This window comes from Narcine bancroftii, chromosome 9 (genome assembly GCF_036971445.1).
Source record: "Narcine bancroftii isolate sNarBan1 chromosome 9, sNarBan1.hap1, whole genome shotgun sequence".
NCBI lineage: Eukaryota > Metazoa > Chordata > Chondrichthyes > Torpediniformes > Narcinidae > Narcine > Narcine bancroftii.
Genome location: NC_091477.1, coordinates 108,632,260 through 108,652,177, shown reverse-complemented (window position 1 = coordinate 108,652,177; position 19,918 = coordinate 108,632,260). Strand labels below are relative to the sequence as shown.

At 40.7% G+C, this 19,918-nt stretch overlaps 1 long non-coding RNA gene and 1 other non-coding gene across 3 annotated transcripts in view; both read right to left on the bottom strand.

Annotated features, from left to right (window-relative positions):
- Positions 1 to 7,027: 7,027 nt before the first annotated feature.
- LOC138743748 (U6 spliceosomal RNA) lies at positions 7,028 to 7,134 on the bottom strand. The gene has a single exon (XR_011345051.1). It is a non-coding gene; the product is annotated as a U6 spliceosomal RNA (small nuclear RNA).
- A 6,218-nt stretch (positions 7,135 to 13,352) lies between these two features.
- The window catches only part of LOC138743057 (uncharacterized), a 33,985-nt gene continuing 27,419 nt past the window's right edge, over positions 13,353 to 19,918 (bottom strand). For both annotated transcript variants that reach the window (XR_011344628.1, XR_011344627.1), the window contains one exon: positions 13,353 to 17,073. This is a non-coding gene — a long non-coding RNA (uncharacterized lncRNA). The remainder of the gene's footprint in view (positions 17,074 to 19,918) is intronic.

Here is a 19,918-nt window from a genome sequence, read left to right as displayed (position 1 = left end):
GGAGCCGGGGCCCTACCCATCATAAATACACGGCAGAGCAATGGCTATCTTCCCTACCCATAATCCCCCACGCAGCTGGAACCGCTCTGTAGTTCCCAGAGCGGTTCCAGCTGCGTGGGGGATTATGGGTAGGGAAGACGGCCATTGCTCTGCTGGGTTTTGAGCCGTAGAGAGTGGCCCCAAAGGCTGAGGTGTCCCGGTGTGGCTGTCTCAGCCTGCACCTGCTGCTCCCGCTGGCTCCCACTGCCCTTGCCTTGGAGGGAGAAGGGTGAGAGGGGAGATGGGTCGCAGGCTGCCTCTACCCAGCTGCTTGCAACGGCTGTACATTCAGGTCAGGCGGTGGAGCACAGTGCTCCGCTGATTATCCTTACCCGGGAAGGGTTGGAATTGGCACCTCGCAGCGCATTCAGGAAGTTTAGTCTTTAGGCACAAGGGCGAAGAACCTCTGCCTTTACAACCAGAAGCCCTGGATGGCAAAGGAAGTCAAAACTCTTCTTAAGGATCGTAACACCACCTTCAGGTCTAGCAATAGAGCACTATATTGGCTGCTGGAGGCATCAGGGATGCTAAAGTGGGTTAGAAAAAGAGTTGGGGAGCACTTTATCAATAATGACCCACGGCAAGTGTAGCAAGGCATCCAACATCTCACCAATGACAAAACCAGCAATGGTATGACTGTCAGCGATGACACCATGCTTGCCGAAAGTCTTAATCAAATCTCGATTTGAGGTGAAGGCAGTGGAAATAGACACAACATCCTCCTCCGTGTCCATCAACCACTGTGCAAGTGTATGCTGTGAGAGGGGTGCACAAGGCAGTGAATCCAAGGAAAGCCGCCGGCCCCGAAAGCATGATAGGAAGGGTGTTCGGGGAGTGTGCATACCAGCTCTCCAAGGTCTTTATAACCTGTCCTGACTAAATCAATCTTCCCACCTTGCCTGAAATTTGCCACTCTCGTCCCACTGCTGAAGAACAATGTTATCAATGATGACTACCCTGAAGAACTTACACCAGTCATCATGAAGTGCTTCGAGAGGCTAGTCTTGCAACATATAAAAGCCAGCCTCCCACCCACCTTTGATCCACATCAGTTTGCTTACAGGTCAAAGAGATCTACAGTGGATGAAATTGCCACTGCTCTTCACTAACCCACCTTGAATACTTGGGGAGCTATGTGAGGATGCTTTTTATAGACTTCACTTCTGCCTTTAACACCGTCATCCCGAGCAGACTGGTTACAAAACTTTCTAAATGAGGGTTTTCCATATCTGTTTGTCTCTGGATTAAGGACTTTCTAATGAACAGTCCCCATATTGTTAAAATTGCCACTCATCTCTCCTCTACCCTTTTACTCAGTACCAGCTCCCCACAAGGGTGTGTAATGAGTCCCATCCTCTACTCTCTTTATACCCACGATTGTGCCTCCACATATTCTACCAACAGGATCATCAAGTTTGTGGACAACACAACAGTGGTTGCACTCATTTCAAGAGGAGATGAAGCAGCCTACAGGCTGACAGCATGAGAACAATCTCATCTTGAACTCCTCAAAAATAAACAAACATAATAGACTTCAGGAGGAACAGTATAGTTCCAGACCGATTATACATCGACAGGTACTTGTGCGGAACGGGTCACTGCTTTCAGGTTTCACTTTGCTAAAGATCTCTCTTGGTCTACCAATACCATTGCTGTGGTTAAAAATGCACAATGATGACTCCATTCCCTGAGGATTCTAAAGAAGATCAAACTGGAGGAGAAACTGCTGGTGTCCTTTTATCATTGCTCCATCAAGAGTGTGCTGGCCTAGTGCATTCCAACATGGTTTGCCAGCTGCTCAGCAACAAACAAGAGGGACCTTCTGATGGTCACAGTACAGCCCAGAAGATTATCGGTTACGCACTGCCCTTTTGGAGGATTTATACAGATTTATACAAGATTTATGCAGATCTTACTGCCTCAGTAGAGCAGCCAAAATCCTGAAGGACCCTTACCACCCAGTCATCTGTTTGAACTGCTGCCCTCCAGTAGACGTTTTAGGTCCATTAAATCACAGACAGAGTTAAAAACAGTTTTTACCCCAGAGCTATACATGAACTGAATACCACCAAACATTCAATATTGTACTGTTTTATTTTGTTGTTTTTATATTTTATCATTTGATGTATGTGTGCACCATCAGGATGTGCGCTCAATTTCATTGTACGTGTGCAATGACAAGAAAAGTTATCTATCTCTATACACTCCTCATATATCAGCCCTTGCATTCCAGGAATCATTCTTGAAAATCTTCTCTGAACTCTCTCCAACATCAGTACATCACTTCTAAGGGGCCCAAAAACTGCACATAGTACTCCAAATGAGGTCTCACCAATGCCCCGTGGAGCCTCGTCAACACCTCCTTACTCTTGTACACTATTCTTCTAGAAAGAACGCCAATATTGCATTTGCTTTCTTTCCTGTTGATCCAACTTCGTGGTTAACCTTTAGGGGATTGGATGTAATATCTCCAAATTTGCAGATGACACTAAGCTAGGAGGGGTTGTGTGCACGGAAGAGGGGGTCAGGAAGCTCCAGTGTGATTTGGATAAATTGAGGGACTGGGCAGATACATGGCAAATGCACTACAATGTGGATAAATGTGAGGTTATCCACTTTGGTAATACAAACCGGAGGGCAGATTACTATTTGAATGGCAATAGATTAAGAGATGGGGAAGTGCAGTGAGACCTAGGGGTACTTGTACACCAGTCTCTGAAGGCGAACATGCAGGTACAGCAGGCGGTTAAAAAGGCAAATGGTATGTTGGCCTTCATATCAAGAGGAACAAGGATAGTATAGGAACAAGGATACCTTATTGCAGCTGTATAGGGCCTTGGTGAGACCACTCCTGGAGTACTGTGTGCAGTTTTGGCACCTTATCTAAGGAAGGATGTTCTTGCAATGGAGGGAGTGCAGAGGCGATTCACCAGGCTGATACCTGGAATGGCAGGAATGACTTATGAGGAAAGATTGCGCAAATTGGGATTGTACTCACTGGAGTTTAGAAGATTGAGAGGGGATCTCATAGAGACATATAAAATTCTGGCAGGACTGGACAGAGTGGATGCAGATGGGATGTTTCCAATGATGGGAAAATCCAGAACCCGGGGCCATGGTTTGAGGATAATAGCCAAACCATTTAGGACCGAGATGAGGAGGAATTTCTTTACCCAGAGGGTGGTGAATCTGTGGAATTCATTGCCACAGAGGGCAGTAGAGGCAGGTTCATTAAATATATTTAAGAGGGAATTAGATCTATTTCTTCAGTATAAGGATATTAAAGGTTACGGAGAGAAGGCGGGGACGGGGTACTGAACTTTAAGATCAACCATGCTCTCGTTGAATGGCGGAGCAGGCTCGAAGGGTCGAATGACCTACTCCTGCTCCTATCTTCTATGTTTCTATGTATCCTGCAGAAAGACCCCCAAGTCCCTATGCACTTCTGAATTTTGAATTTTCTCCCCATTTAAATAATAATCTGCCTGTTTATTTCTTCTTCCAAATTGTATTACCATACGTTTCTCAACATTGTATCTCATCTACCATTTCTTTGCCCACTCTCCTAAACTGTCCAAGTGTCTCTGCAACCTTTTGGCTTCTTCATCACTTACTGCTACTCCACCTATCTTGATGACAGCTGCAAGTTTAACCACAAAACCATTTAATCCATAATCGAAATCATCGATATACATTGTAAAAAGAAGTAGGCCCAACACAGACCCCTGCAGAACACCACTAGTCACCAGCAACCAACCCGAACAGGATCCCTTTATTATTACCCTTTGCTTTCTGCCTATAAGCCAAGGCTCCACCTAGTGTCTTTCCTGTAATTATATGGGCTCTCTTCTTATTAAGCAGCCTTTTATGCAGAACTTTATCAAAGGCCTTTTGTAAATCCAAATATACAACATCCACAGCCTCTCCTCTGTCCATCCTATTTGAGATTACCTCAAAAAACTCCAATTGGTCAGGTAGGATCTTCCCTTCATGAAACCATGCTGACTTGGACCTAACATGCCGTGCACCTCAAGGTTTTCCATAACCTCGTCCTTGAGGATTGACTCCAATAACTTTCCAATTACCATTGTCAGACTAATAGGCCTGTAATTTTCATTTTTCTTCCTCCCTCCTTTCTTAAATAGCGGAGCTACATTTGCGACCTTCCAGTCCTCCAAACCACACAAGAGTCTATTGATTCCTGGAAAATCATATCTAATGCCTTCACAATCTCTAAAGCCACCTCCTTCAGAACCCATGGGTGCACCTCATCTGGTTGGGGACACTTATTTGTGTTTAGTCCATTTAGTTTACCAAGCACTGTCCCTTTAGTAATCTTCACTGTACTTAATTCTCTTTTCTGATACCTCTATCAGATATATTACTAATGTCTTCCACAGTGAAGATTGATGCAAAATACTCCTTTAGTTCTTCTCCCATTGCTTTGTTACCCATTATAATTTCTCCAGCATCATTTTTAATTGGTCCTATATCTGCCCATGTCACTCTTTCACTCTTCATATATTTAAAAAAACTCTTAGTATCTTTTTGTATGTTATTTGCCAACTTCCTTTCATAATTCATCCTTCTTTCCTAATGACTTTCTTAGTTTCTTTCTGCAAGTTTTTAAAAGTTTCCCAGTCCTCTGTTTTTCCATTAATTTTTGGTTCTTTGTCTGCCCTCCCTTTTACTTTTATTTTCACCTTAACTTCTCTTGTTAGCCACATTTGAGCCATTTTTCCATTCATAGTTTTCTTTTTTTCTTGGAATATATCTGTCCTGCACTTTCCTAATTTCTTGTAAAAATATCATCCAATTCTGCTGTGCCATCCCTATCTAGCTTACTTTTCCAGTCAACTTGGGCCAGTTCCTCTCTAATTTCCTTTGTTCCACTGAAATACCTAATATCATCTTCTTTTCATATTTGAAACTGAATTCAGTCATATTATGATCACTATTTCCTAAGGGTTCCATTACCTTTAGTTCCCTAATCGCCTCAGGTTCATTACACAATCCAAAACTGCCGAATCCCTGGTGGGCTTATCGACAAGTTGCTTCAAAACCATCCCTTAGGCATTCTAAAAACTCTCTCTCCTGAGATCCAGAACCTTCTTGACTTTCCCAGTTCCCTTTCATGTTAAAATCTCCCATAATTATATTGATATGCTTTTTCTGTTTCCAGCTGTAACTTGTTGTCCACCTTCTGGCTGTTTTTTGGGGGCTTGCATATAACTGCTTTTAGGGTTATTTTACCCTGGCCTTTTCTTAACTCAACCCATAAGGATTCAACCTCTTCTGACCCTATGTTCCTTCTTTCTCATGACTTACCATTAGGGCCACACCATCCCTTCTACCTACCTGCCTATCTGTATACCCTTGGACACTCAGCTCCCAATCACATCCATCATTAGTGATGGTCAGAATGTCATATCTTTTAATCTATAGCTGTACAACAAGGTTATCTACTTTATTTCTAATGCTACGTGCATTTACGTACAGTATTCTTAGAACAGTATCTGTTACTGATTTTGCTGTATTTCTATTGCACAGCAAATTATCCTGTCTTTTCACCTGCATGTCCTTTCTTTCATATTTGCTGTACTGTATCTTTGACTTTTTTTCTATTTTCCTCTTTCTCAACCCTACATGTAGATGAGGGGAACAAACGCTGGGGTGCCCCGCACTGACTATCTGTTCCCTTCTCCTTTGACTAACATCCAGTTACCTTCCTCTGAGGTATGATTGCAACCCTGTAATCTCCTCAGGCTCCCAAATGATTCGGAGATCATCTAACTCCAGCTCCAATACCCGAACTCACCAAGTAAGGAGCTGTAGCTGGATGCACTTCTCATAGATGAATTAATCAGGGATACTGTTGGCTTCCCTAACTATCCACAGTCTTCAAGAGGAGCTTGTCAGATATACATGACATCACATACAACCTTGAGATTCTTTTTCCTGTAGGCCAGGCAGAATTACAACTTATTGGTAGTGCAAAAAAAACTACACAATGTACACATGTAAACAAATAAAGAAATGAAACAAACTGACTGCAATACAGAGAGGAAAAAAACCAGTAAAGTACAAATGTAAGAGTCCTTAAATGAGTCCCTGATTGAGTTTATTATTGGGAAGTCTGATGGTGGAGGGGTAGCAGCTGTTCCACAACCTGGTGGTGTGAATCTTGTGGCACCTCTTTCCTGATGGTAGCAGCGAGATTAGTGCTGAGTGGAGTGGATCCTTAATGTTCTCTGAAGGCAGAATTCCCTGTAGATGTTCTCAATGGTGGGGAGAGTTTTGTTTGTGATGTCCTGGGTTATGTCCACTACCTTTTGCAGGGCTTTACACTCAGGGGTTTGGCGTCCCCATACCAGACCATGATGCAACCGGTCAGCACACTTTCCACCACACATCTGTAGAAATTTTCCAGGGTTTCCGATGTCATAGCAAACCTCCACAAACTCCTGAGGAAGTAGAGGTGCTGATGTGCTTTCTTCATGATGCCTATAGTGTGTGGGGTTCAGGAAAGATCCTCCAAGATAGTAACTCCTAAGAACTTAAATTTGCTCACCCTCTCCACCTCTGATTCCCCCGATGTTCACTGGATCGTACACCTCTGGTTTTCCCTTCCTGAAGTCAGCAATCAGCTCCTTGGTTTTGGTGACATTGAGTGTGAAGTTGTTGTTGGTGCACCATTCAACCAACTTTTCAATCTCTCTCCTGTTTGATGACTCATCACCCCATTTTATACAACCAACTATCATGGTATCGTCAGAAAATATGTAAATAATGTTGTCATACTGCGCCACACCTTTATAGGTGTAAAGTGAGTGGAGCGGGGGGCTAAGAGCACAGCCCTTTTAAGCTGCCACTTCCCTGGATGCCATTCCCACTTGAGAGTAAATCATTTCATAATTTTAAAGTCCGATGCCAGGTGTCCTTTTAGTCTTTATTCTCAATTCCAATGTCACCCTGTCAGTTCTTTTTTTAAAATATGGAACACTTCACGAATTTCCGTGCCATCCTTGTACAGGGGCCATGCTAATTTTTTCTGTATCATTCCAATTTTAGTATATGTGCTGCCGAAGCGAGCACCCTTGCAGTTCTTTTCTGCACACATTCTAGTTTTTCAGCCTGCATCTTGTATTTTCTTCCTCTTGTAATTTCTTCATTTGAGCCAGTCCCCTGTGATTAAGAATGTTTTTATTCCATAATTCTGAGGGGGCTGATGAGGTCAGTATGCAACCTGTTGACTGTCTGACAGGTGGGGCAGGAGGTACTTCACTGCGTTGTGGTTCAAAAATGCCTCTGCCTCTTAGCTTGTTTCTTTGCTCCTGAAGGTGGATTTGAGGTTCTCATTGCTTTTTCCAAATGCTTCTTTTGCATTTTGAGCAGTAATGGGTCAAAGATTCCAACAAACCGATGTTCATTTCTGTTATCAGAAGATTTAAAGCATTTGTAGAAATTGAGATACTGTGTCTCTCCAGAGTTTTAAAGTTGTTTGCAGTGTGTCTCACAAACACACAGAAGGGCAAGGATATAATAGTTGCCTGGGAGAAGTTTAGTGCTGCTGGCTTTGAGGTACTGATTTCCAAACACACTTCCTCAGATGCACTGACACACTGAAGATCATGGTGAATTATCTTAACTGAGGTGGCAACTGAGATATGTAAAGTAGTTGCATCATTGTTTTTTTTCCCAAGAAATCAATTCCTGCCTGCTTGATCTGATAGAACACAGAAAAATCTCTTCTACATTAGCTTTTGATGATTTCAATATTCCTTTTATAATATGGGTGCCAGACATTTCTAGTTTCTTCAAACTTTAGTAAAATACTACACATTATGAGCTCTCTCCTTGAGTTAGATATAAATCGATTTCAACCCTGTTTTTCAAATGTTTGATTCCAAATTATTTTGCTCTGTAGTGACCAACAGTAGTGGTGCCATCATCAATCCCAGGAGGCAAACTCTACCCACCCACTTTCGGAAGGTGGGGAAACAAATTAAAAAGATGCAGAGGGTTAAAATCAGAGAGAAGAGCCATGGTCATTGAACATTCTACCTTCCAATGACAGTGGTGAGTTGTACAACCTCAGGACCAACGTATTCTGAGAAATTTCATCACATAACTCCCAATATCAAGCCCCTATGCTTTCTCCATTGGGCATCTGGCAGTTACCACATGCAAAGTGCAAACTACTATTGCTTTAATTAGACCTCTCTTACCTCAGTCAAAAATCTTTTATCCCCCTCGAATGTGCCAACAATAAATCAGTATAACAGTTTAATTTGGTTTCGGGCATGAAGCACATGATACAAAATACGAAACAAGTTCATTTCAATGGAACCTAATTTTGGAAGCAGAGTGCTATGAGAAATTGCAATGAAAAGCAAATTTCTAGTTGTATCAATGCACCTGTGATATTTCAATAGGGTTGGTCACAGGACTATCCTGTAGATTAAGGCTCAAAATTTGCTTACTGAAAATGAAATTGTGCTGTCCAGTTAATTTTGAGAAGAGCAGGATCAGCACCTACTAGAAAATTCATCTACTGTATCTTCTTTTTTGCTGGTGTTTTGATTGCCTTGAACTTATCTTCCAGCATTAAATTATCTTAAATATTATCAACAGTAGTGCAACATTCACTTCCAATGAGATCACCTACCCTCTGACTTGCTGAGTGGTATGTCCCTTTAAAGGCTGACTTCAGCACTCACCCTCTGCACAGAATGATGACAGCTACAAAATATTAATAGGGAAACACCACACTGCTTATGTAAATGTCAGAACAGCATTGTACAGGGAGATCTGACAACTCTGTTTCGTGAATTTTACAGTCGGAGTTAACGCTTACATGACTTTCCAAAGCAATATAATGTCACACAAAACACTGTTTTAAATCCATTAAAAAGGTGGTAACAATTATTAAATTTAAAATGCATTTAAGTTCCAGGACAACTTTGAGTAATTTAGCAATCCTGTTTGTTGAATATAGTGGCATGTGGGGAAGAGAATGAAAACCAGAAAAGAACAGATGCTGGAAATCTAAAGTAAAATCAGAAAATATTGGAAGCACTCAATAGGTCATACAGCATTTATGGAAAGAGAAATATCTTCAAATACCCCTTTGGTCAGAACAGAAAAAGAGAGAAAAGAAGTGGCTTTAATGTATGGGATGTGTGGGATAAAGGAAATATTTCTGATAGAGTGAGACATGGCTTGCAGTGAAGATAAATTGTAGAGGTTCAAATCAAGTCAACTCAAATTTATTGTCATCTGATTGCACAAGTACAACCCAGCGTTCACTGGTCCTCGGTGAAATGCATGCAGACTTACAAGCAGATACACACATACAGACAAACAATACATATGCAGGGAAAGTATTCATAAATAAGTAAATATTGTTTCGTGAATATAAGAGTCTCGGATGGTTAGTATGAGCAATTTCTTTGGTAGCTCAGCATTCTCACTGTCCATGGGAAGAATCCTGATGGTGCTCACTGCTGAACCTCTTTCTCAGGAGAAGGGAAAGGAATGAAAATAAAACCATGGCAAGCCAGCAACAAAAAAGAAATCTGTGTATGATCTAGAGAGGTAAGTTGGAAAGGGGAAGAACTACATTGAGAGTTAAGTCCCCCAAAGACACGTTTGCAATATTAATAGACCAAGTGGGCTATAGCGTGATCAATAACCACAAGGAGACTCGAAGCGAATGATTAAATGCTTTAATAACCTGGTACGTCTTTACATGCTATTGGCCCGGTTCCAAGGCTGATATGGAGGAAGGAGACTAAGGCTATCAGCCTATATTGGGAATCTTACAGGGAGGAGTTACAAGGTCAGAGGTGAGCCAGCCTGTAAAGTGTAGTGAGATCACCTCCTCCACTACCATGTTCCACCACATGGACATTGGAATCCAAAAGAGAAATTATTGCTGATGCATAGCTGTTGGGGATACATGCACCCAATTAACCATCAGGCATGTCAAAGACAAGGATATATACAAATGAATCTGTTGTAAATATATGTTTAATGTGTCAAAATAAATGTCAAGGCATGTCATATCTGTGGAAAGAAAGACATTTGTCATGTTTCACATCCATGACATGGAGGATGTTTTGGATTTCATGTAGCAGTGAAGGAACATTGCACCTTGAACAGTAAGCAGTACTTCATTCATCTTAATGATTGATTAGATCTTAATATGTATATTTAATTTTTCTTTAATATTTTTTCTTTTTTCTTTCTTTATGGCTCTCCTTAGGAGAGTTGGCTGAAGGGGGGTAGGGGGTTCTTTTCTTTTTTTTCTATATATAAAAACACACTTCCTCAGATGCACATGTTTATGGTTAATTGTTGTATATGTCATATATTATTTGTTTTTTGAACGAATAAATAAAGTTTAAAAAAAAAACGATTGTGGAAGATTGGATTTTGGCTTCAACATCACTTTCCCTTGAATTTCTGGAAGCTTATCTACTTGTCAATTTTCACTTTTTATTCTCCCTACCCTCTGAAATAAAGACCAACATTCCATAAGCCTTTATGATTATTTGCTGTATCTGCATGCTACCTTTTTTGTCTGGTAGGCTTGAACCTCCAAAATTCTTTGAAACATTTTTGTAGTTTTGCCCTGTTTAAATAAAAACTTGCTTTTTCATGTTTCCTTTCACCGTAATTAATCTAACTTTTTGCCGTCCTTTAATTAAGGTTAATTATGTGAATAAGTATTGAGTTTCAGCTCGGATGAAATTAAGTTTCCAAGGCTCACAGAGGAAATGGTCTAAGTACAGGCCAAGAGGAGAAATTAACATGTGGTGAAGCAGGATGCTGTAGTTGTAGATCACAGAAGACAAAGACATTTAAGCATTTTAACAGTGAAAAACAGCATCATTATTACTTTACCCTTTACTGAACTTTACCATTGACATCTTTTGAGCAAAAAGAGTTCTAATATTTCTGTTCACTTTACTTATGATGTTAGAATTTAGCAACATCATCTTTTAAGTAGAGACATTGATTTTAATTGCACAGCTTTTGGCTTTTCATCCCGCAGTCCAGTTTTAATACCAAAGGTACTTCAAATTCTCTCACCCTGAAATTAAGCGGCTATTTGGAGCTAAAATCTGCCAATGTCAACAGCAAGTCAGATGGAATTAATTAGAAAATCTATAATTAGCATCTTCACTGCAGTGGAAGTGAAATAAGAGAAAGAATTAGGTGTTAGAGTTTAAATAAATAATTAATCGGTACGCAGCAACCTGATGATAATTCTTCAATCTCACAGCAAATGCTTGTTAACCAGTGTAAAAGGATATTTAGTTGTATGACTGCATAATTGATAACACGTTGAAAACAGAACAATAACTAAAATATAATAACAGGCTCAATAAAGGGGTCCCGACCCAAAATAATTCCTTCACCAGCTCATTGTTTGCTCAAGATTCCAGCATGTGCTGTGTTTTTTATATAACATAAGTGCGTTTACTGTTGTAATGTAGGAAAGACAAAAAAAACGATGCAGTAACGACCAGGTAATTTGTTTAGTGATGTGAAGTGTGGATAAGTACTTGGTTCTTTTGTTGTTTGAGATAATGCTTTGGGATTTTTGGATGAGTGTTTTTCATTTTATTTCATTTCTGAAAAAGGACATTTCTAACAGTGCAGTGCTCCCCTCAGTTCTGCAATAGAATATCAGGCCAGATTTCTGGGCTGAAGCATTGCCTAATTACTTCAAAAATCTGTCTGCAACCTGACAATGACAGCTCAGTGATAACAGTCAATTCATTTAATTGTTGAGATTAAGGTGATTTAGATGTTTATGAGTCATTTGTTAGCTTGGATTGTCGTCTACATATGATTAAATGAACACTGATGGAATGGAATTCATTTTAGTGATTGATCTGACCTTTTAGCAGTGGCAGTTATTTTTATTACGTTCTTCTCACCCTTCCCTTTCTTCCTTCCTCCTGTAAGGTAAAACATCATGAGATGGGAATGTGTAAGGAGTTACCCTGTACAGGGCTGTAACAAGATGTGAATGCATCCTTGTACTTACAAGATAAGAGAGACATTGATGGATTGAGAGGCAGGAAGCTAGCAGGGAAAGGATAGCAACAGTTTTAGTCATTGGACAAGTAATGATATGATGATGTTCTAAGCATGTATCCAAGGGTATAAAAAATCACCATTTTACTTATAACGGCAGAATGCATTCTCCGACTAACATTGTTAGTCGCAAGTGTTACAATCCGGTAATAAAGAACAAAGAACCCTGATTTCGACTCAGTCTGGTGTTTGTCTCACTCATTCATGAACAAAGCAGACCTAACACTCCCACTATCTTTTTATTCAGGTGTAGCGGCAGCTCCACGGCTCCTGAAAGAACGCACACAATCAGACGGGTTGAGCTCAGTGAGCAGACTAGTTTATTGCAGGCTGCTGGGCTGTACTTATACTCCCAGCCTGGACCTGGCTGAGAACCACGCTAGAGGGCGCTGACGTCACCCGGGCGTCACGTGGTCCCCCAGCGCGGGCTTCTGAGCCCCGTGCTGGGAGGAAGGGAATACCCCCGAAGGCGCCATTTTGGCCGGCTGCCCCGCCGCATGGCTTACGTGGGGCTGGTTCGCAAAGGACCTGAAATGTTTGTTAATATACTTTTACTCCCTGTGGCACTGTGTGTCCTGCTGAGTTTCTCCACCACTTTTATGTATTGCTCTGTTTAATAATGATAGAAAATGTTGATCATTTTAAATGTTTTATTTTCATCTTTCCATACTTATATCACATATGCTTTCATAAAAAAATCTTGAACATTTAACCAGGGCACAAATCTCACCTTTTCCAGTTCAGTGCCAGCTGTTAGAAATTAAACATAATAATTAGAAAGAGTTATTTATATGTCTGTCAAACATGCTCCATCATCCAGTCAGTTCACGCTTAATCCTAAGCCTCAATTGAACTTTCCCACCCGAGTTCCAAATTTTCCAATTCCCTTTGTATCTAAAGAGCAAATGACCTCATCTTGCACAACCAAGCAATCCCTCCCTGCTTTCCAGTAAAGCATTCCAATATAGGCATATCTAGGGTATGGCAACCATGGCGTTGCCCTGGGCACCACTTGAAGGGGTGGGGTGCCACTGTCCTCGCCTTGCCCGTCCAATATCAAACTCCCGAGGAAGTGCTCAGTAGTTCACCCCCCCCCCCACCCCCCAACCCAGCAGCTTTCAGCACTGTAGCAGCTCTGCCATATCCTCTGAGGATCACAGCAGAATGAATTTACTTGGCCTCCCACCCCCACCTATGAGCAATGTATATGTATGTTGAAATAACATGTCCATAATGTAGCAGAACCATCTTTCGTTCAACCAAGATCAAAATAATATGGGCACATTAACAGTCAAGAGCCGTAGACTTAATGAGCCAAATGGCCTTGTGCTCTGGGAGAAAGTGAAGCCCACAACCCCATCCAATAGGACTGTGCACAGTAACCACTGCCAATCATGCTTTGTTCTAATACATGCACCACAGTTAACACTTGTTTATAAATTAGAAAGCGCCCCTGCATAGTTAATCAAACAAAGGTTAACAATTCATAAATTCAGCTGTTGGCCCTGGATAATAATTTATTTCACTCTGTCGCTAAAACATTGTTGTTGTTTTTATACAATTTGCAGCTCCACTGAGAGGGGAATGGGTTCCGTGTTTTGACCATTATCACAATTCACTTTATATTGCAGAGTGTAAATTATGCAGAATAGATAGGCAAGGCCGCATTCAGCTGAAGGAAGAGGAGTGAGCAATCCAACAAATCAAAAAAAGCAAATGGTTCATTTCACTCCAAACCCTGGCATTAATGACTTGTGGGATTAAATGTTTCTTTAAAATATTTAAGAATATCCCATAGTCAAGCAATGAACATTTGGCTTGCAAATTTTATAAAGATGTTTTTCACAGTGGATTGGTGTAGATCAAGCAGACAGGGAACAGCGTTCACACATTCACACAGTCAGACTTGTCCTGGGAACGAAAGTTCAATCCACCCTGAGCCTGTAGCCTGGGCCAATCCATCATGAGCCCAGCCCCCGGGCTGATCCAAATCCAATCTCAACACGACTGCAGCCAATCCCAAAGCAATTGAAGTCAATCCAAATCCAAGACCGACCTTGACCTGACCCCAGCCAACCCGAGACCAACCTTGACCCAACCCTAGCCAACCTGAGATCAACCTTGACCTGACCCAAGCCATCAGACTCTAAATGAACCATGCATTGATGGAAGAACTGAGTCATGGGTAGAAATGTTCAGTCAAACCATCAAGACCTAAGTAGTCTCAATAAAGGGTCTCGGCTTGAAATTGAAGGATTGCTTTTACTCATGGATGCTGGGTTCCTCCACCAATTCTTTGCTCATGATTGGAGCATCTGCAGTGCACGCGTTTCTCTACCTGGAAATTTTCACACGGGTGAGCCGACATGGATGACCTCTGGTCCATTTCTTCCACAACCGCATCACCAAGATAAATTTGAAATCGATGTCCAAATACCATCCTCTCATCTTGGGTCAAGACCCTCAGGTAACCCAGTGACATCGCTCTAAACTGACCCGGGTTGGGAGAGAGCGGCCCAACTCCCTCAAAATGCATGGCTAGGTCATGGTCCTGCCTCTACCAGCAGTGCGTGTTCACCCACCGAGCCATGCTGCCCAGTCTACAGCCTGTCTAGGCTGAGTGGTCAGGAAGGAAGGGGTATTTTATAGATGAAAGTCACTGTAATACCCCTAACGCTCGCGTCTGTTTCGCACCTTCCCCGTGTTCTCTGACCTTTGTCTTCTGGTTGAATGTACTGTGTCTCTCCCTCCCCCCTAGACACGGGGTGGGCAGAATGAAAGGATGAGGAGGAGCACATTGCGGCAAGAGGAGGCGATGAGGACAGGTAGGGAAGGTGAAGTGAATGGTGTGGCAGCAGTGAGGGATGGTTGCAGGGTGAAGAGATGAAGTAAATAAGTTTTAATGAGGGCTCAATTTCAGTGTTTGCCATAGGCACTATTTTCCCTAGATATGCCACTGCTCCAAAGATGTGCAACTTTCTGCCTGAGTATTTTATCCCCCAATGCTGGAACTTTATTTTACTATAAAACAATCAGAAACAACCATCTCCAGCACAGTGCCTTTCTACTAGCATTATTTGAATGTGTGTACATCGAGAAAAAGCAAACACCAATTTTTCTCAAAGCATAAAATAGCAAACTTTTCAGTGTATCATTGTTTTCTGTCACCTGCTTTATCAACTTGCTAAATTTAAATTTCGTATTAATTTTATCTGAGCTACATTTATCAGTGCAAAAGCAGCCATGAAGAAAATCCATATTTTCCCCATGAGCACAAGTGAAAATCAGACATTCTTTTCCATAACTTTGATTTCAAACTGCCTTGAAGAACGGTTGAATTACAATTTTTAATTAATTCTCAAATTATACTCTTGGATAAGTACCAGTTGCTTAGAATTTCTCTGCTGGGGTAAGTTAAATAATTAAGAGTTAATTCTGATTACTCAGAGGTATTGCATTAATTACTTCCATTTAGCGGAACACCCCAAAAAATTAAATTAGATACCGGTAATCTTTATTAAACAGATGTGGGTTCCCTAATGGTTAATGCTGTCAGATCATCTATGCATGGTCTTGAGGCAGTTCTGAAAGCTTTGCCTTTGGGTCAAGAAGCAAACCAATTCTCTTCACTTCCTCATGTCACCTCATCACTCACGAGGAATACTTGAAGCTGCCAGCTACAAGAAAAAATATGAACATTTAAAAAGGAAGAAAGTCATTAAAGAACAAAGCAAAGACTGAAGTTACGGGGAGAATCAAAAGTGAAAAGGAGCAAAAGACATATGGGAGAAATAGACAAGCAGGGAAGTAGCACAGAGAGAGAAAAAGAATAATTCTACAGATACCTCCAGGAATCTCAGTAAATCCCAGAAAGTGATAATATTCCTGTGGCCCTGGAAGAGTTAGGGGTGGAGATTTCAACATCCTACTTTCATAAAGAACATGCAGGCAACTATTCATCACCAGTTTGTTTGGATCACACCGATTCTACAGGAACAATATTCCATTCTTTCTGATCAATGCAACATTCATTCATTTTGTTGCATTATGAGTCATTCCTTTAGGAACTAGCTGAAGTGATGGAACTTTTTTTTTCAAAAATAGACTTATTCACAATAAATTATTTGCAGAAAAGAAAACTCTTCAAAGACTTTTCACACCCGTGTCAATCATTGATACATTATGTACACTCTTAGATTTGTTCTCCAAATACCCCATTGCCACCACTGTGGTATCTTGTCGTTACTTCCCCCACCCCGCTCTGTTGATTCAGCCCCCCAATGCTCAGTAAGGAGGCCCCTAGCTCTTTCCCCACAGCGTCCTCACGTTGGCCACTCCAAACCTCTGTACATCCCTTAGCTTGTACTTCTGCTGCCTGGAATGTGCTAGTCAGCAGCCTTCCCTCACTGAAAAACCAGCAGGTTTTGGGCAGACCAGGTGCATCTTTCACCGAGTTGATGATCTTCTAGCAGTTCTGGATGTCTGACTACATGTGTGTCCTTGAGAACAACCCATAGATTAGAGAGTCCTCTGTCACGCTGTTGCTGGGGATGAATCATGAAAAGGACCTTTACGTCAGAGATGGAACCAGTTATATTAAAGCTGGCAGCTGCAAGGATTTGGAATGTATCAGATGAAGATCCAGGGTTGAAATCAACAACGTAATCCTGAAATTGTGATTGATATCCTACACAATCTTGTAATTGAAGATGGCATTCATTATGTGATCTTCAGAGTGATCCTCAACATTGTCTTGTCAATTGAAAGGCAACTTCTAAAGCTGCATGCCTCAGCCTACCATAAAAGACCCACTAATGATTACTGATCATTTGAATATGTAGCCATTCTTGAATTGGTGAGATTGCCAATTTTTGGGGGTTTTTTGGTAAGCATTTTCATTCAGCCACATCTTTCCAAATAAATCTGTAAATGGTAAGAAATATTTAACATCAGCATAGTTAACATTAAGAAAACACCAAGAGCTTTAGGGACTCATTGAGATATAATACTTTGCTATTTACCACAAATACTTATAATTTCTATATATGGAAAAAGATTATAATATTTTTATGTATTGTTTAAGGAAGTTTGTTCCCCTTGATTGCATTTATTGTGGCAAAAGAGAATGATTTAAAAATTGGACTTTGGAAGAAGGAGAGAAATGGGTAATTTACTTAATCTGGAAAGAGTAGGGACAAATTTACTGATAATTTTGAAATAAAAAAACAAATTGGCTTTGCCTTCCCACGTCCGTACCCCAAGAATTGTCTGGTTTACACAGTTAAATTTTCAACTTGTCAGAATTAGTTCTACTTTTTTTCAGTTTTGATTTGAGATTTCAGATTTATTGACAAAAGTACAATCCTGAGATTCTTTTTCCTGCAGGCCAGGCAGTATTACCACTTATTGATAGTGCAAAAAAGACTGTACATAGCATATACATGTAAAAAAAAAAGAAGAACTGTAAACAGATAACAGATGAAAACAAACTGTGCAATGCAGAGAGAATTTAAAAAGTTAATAAAGTGCTTAAATAAGAATCCTTAAATAAGACCCTGATTGGGTTTGTTGTTGAGGAGTCTGATGGTGGAGGGGTAGCAGCTGTTCCTGAACTTGGTTGTGTGAGTCTTGTTGCACTTGTACCTCTTTACTGATGGCAACAGTGGGAACAGAGCATGTGATGGGTGGTGTGAATCCTTGATGATTGCTATTGCTCTCCGACGGCAGCGTTCCCTGTAGATGTTCTCAATTGTGGGGAGGGTTTTGCCTGTAATGTCCTGCGCTGTGTCCACTACCTTTTAGAGGGCTATATTCTCAAGGGTATTACTGTCCCCATACCAGACTGTGATGCAGCATGTCAGCTCACTTTCCACCACACATATGTAGAAATTTGCCAGGATTTCGGGTGCATTACCTAACCTCCGTAAACCCCTGAGGAAGTCAAAGCACTAACATGCTTTCTTCGTAATGCCATTAATATATTGGGTCCAGGAAAGATCCTCCGAGATAGTGACTCTCAAGAACTTACAGGGTTATTGTTGGTATACCATTCAGCCAAGTTTTCAATCTCCCTTCTGTATGCTGACCCATCACCTTTCTTTATACAACCCAGTACCACGATATAATTGACAAATTTGTAGATGGTGTTATTGTCGTACCAAGCCACAGTTGTAGGTGTAAATTGAATAGAGCAGGGGGCTAAAATTGCGGCATTGTGGTGCTCTGGTACTGATGGAGATTGTGGAGGAGATCTTCTTTCCAATCCTTACCGATTGTGGTCTGGAGGTGAGGAAATACATGATTCAATTACACAGTGGGGTGTTGAGTTCCAGGTCTTGGAGTTTGCTGATCAGTTTTGAGGGATAATGGTGTTAAATGCCGAACTGTTGTGGATTCAGAGTATCCTGATGAAAGCATCTTTTACTGTCCAGGTATTCTAGGGCTTTGTGTAGAGACGGAATCCGTTGCACCGACAGGTAAACTGGAACGCATCCATGTCACCGCACAGACAGGAGCTGCTATGCTTCAACACTAGCCTTTCAAAACACTTCACTGTTGATGTAAATGCTATTTGTCGACAGTCATTAAGGCAGGTTACTACACTCTTCTTGGGTACCAGTATGATTGATGCCCGTTTGAAACAGGCGGGTACTACATCCTGCTGGAGAGAGATATTGAAGATATCTGTGAATACATTGGTAAGTTGGTCAGCACAAACTTTTACGACTAATGCCACTGATAATACTCGGCCAGGTATTCCATATGGGCTAGACGCTTTCCTTGGGTTCACTCTCCTTTTTTTTTTAATAGTTTGTTTAAAAAATTTTGACCTTACATGCAGTCAATTACAAAATTAAAAATTACAAATACAAATGTAAATCCACTATTTACTCCATGATGATTGTGCCCCATTGCCCCAACCCCCATCCATTCAAGAAAAAAAGCCCAAAGAAAAGAACAGATATAAAGAAAAAGCAGGAAAAGGAGAAAAAAGAAAGCAGGATGGATTGTTGAAATGTGCCGTGCACTCCACGGATCATAAATTGATGTTCTATTTAATTTTCTTTGGAGAAGATCAAGGCAGGTCTCGAGGATAGGCAGAACACAATGAAAGATTTTCATCTGAAAATTGTAAATATGGATGCCAAAGTTGTAAAATTATGTCATACTTATTTCTTAAGTTATAGGTAATTTTCTCAAGAGGAATACAACCTTGTATTTCTGCATTCCAACATGCCATACCTAGATCTGAATCAGACTTCCATGCAATTGGTCTCACAGAATATCTGAATTTGTCTTCTAATAAAATCATAAAAAATATGATCTTCTCAACAAGTTAAAACGCCATCTATAGACCAATTTTTCTTTAACTGACACCATAAACATCAATATCAAAGGTGAATGATCTGATAAAATCCTTCCTTTATATTCAGCTTCTATAATTCTACCTTGTAACTGAGCTGATATTAAAAATAAATCCATCCTGAATAGGAATCATGTGCATTTGAATTAAAAAAAACCTCTTTCTCTTGGATGAATTCTTCTCCACTAAATTTAGCTCTCTCATCAATACCAAAGTGACTTTCGCCACTTTTGTCCTTATGACTGCTCTTGTTGATCTATCTCAAACTGGATCCTGACAAATATTGAAATCTCCTACTAAAATAATTTCACAAGCATTTGCTAAATTAAGAAATGTTTCTTGAATAAATTTCTCATTATCTGTATTTGGCACATATACATTAATAAGGGTCCAGGATTCTGAGTG